Source organism: Macaca thibetana, chromosome 18 (assembly GCF_024542745.1).
Source record: "Macaca thibetana thibetana isolate TM-01 chromosome 18, ASM2454274v1, whole genome shotgun sequence".
In the NCBI taxonomy this organism is placed as follows: Eukaryota; Metazoa; Chordata; class Mammalia; order Primates; family Cercopithecidae; genus Macaca; species Macaca thibetana.
Genome location: NC_065595.1, coordinates 39,432,527 through 39,433,470, shown reverse-complemented (window position 1 = coordinate 39,433,470; position 944 = coordinate 39,432,527). Strand labels below are relative to the sequence as shown.

General features: G+C 39.1%; 1 non-coding gene across 1 annotated transcript; it reads left to right on the top strand.

The window, feature by feature from the left end:
• Positions 1 to 352: 352 nt before the first annotated feature.
• LOC126941632 (U6 spliceosomal RNA) lies at positions 353 to 456 on the top strand. The gene has a single exon (XR_007721399.1). It is a non-coding gene; the product is annotated as a U6 spliceosomal RNA (small nuclear RNA).
• Positions 457 to 944: the final 488 nt, after the last annotated feature.

Here is a 944-nt window from a genome sequence, read left to right as displayed (position 1 = left end):
AAAAAAAAGAGTTATTCATTGCAAGAAATGACCAAGCAAAAGGCCATCCCGAGCCATACACTGCATAGCACTTATAGGCAAAGGGAATTAATGGCATGGTTTAAAAGCAACTGAAAACTGGAAGCAGCGGCTTTTATTGTCCCTGTGTTAAATACTGGGATAAGGCACTAAGAAAACTTGGCAAAAAATAAATTAATTATTATTTGTAGTGGTTATGTTACATAAAGTCACTGTAAACACTGAGTAGGTGAATACTGAACACATTGCTCCTAGAAGAAAGGCAGGGTTAGTTCCTGTAAGCCTATACACAAACACACACACACACATTGGTGATTCATTAACAGTTAGTTCAGTGCTCGCTTCGGCAGCCCATATACTAAAATTGGAACGATACAGAGATTAGCATGGCCCCTGCGCAAGGATGACACGCAAATTCATGAAGCATTCCATATTTTTATGCAAATCAAAATCACAATGAGATACTATCTCACACCAGTTAGAATGGCAGTCACTAAAAAGTCAGGAAACAACAGGTGCTGGAGAGGATGTGGAGAAATAGGAACACTTTTACACTGTTGGTGGGATTGTAAACTAGTTCAACCATTATGGAAAACAGTATGGCGATTCCTCAAGGATCTAGAACTAGAAATATCATATGACCCAGCCATCCCATTACTGGGTATATACCCAAAGGATTATAAGTCATGCTGCTTTAAAGACACATGCACACGTATGTTTATTGCAGCACTTTTCACAATAGCAAAGACTTGGAATCAACCCAAATGTCCATCAGTAACAGACTGGATTAAGAAAATGTGGCAGATATACACCATGGAATACTATGCAGCCATAAAAAAGGATGAGTTTGTGTCCTTTGTAGGGACATGGATGCAGCTGGAAACCATCATTCTCAGCAAACTATCGCAAGAACAGAAAACCAAACA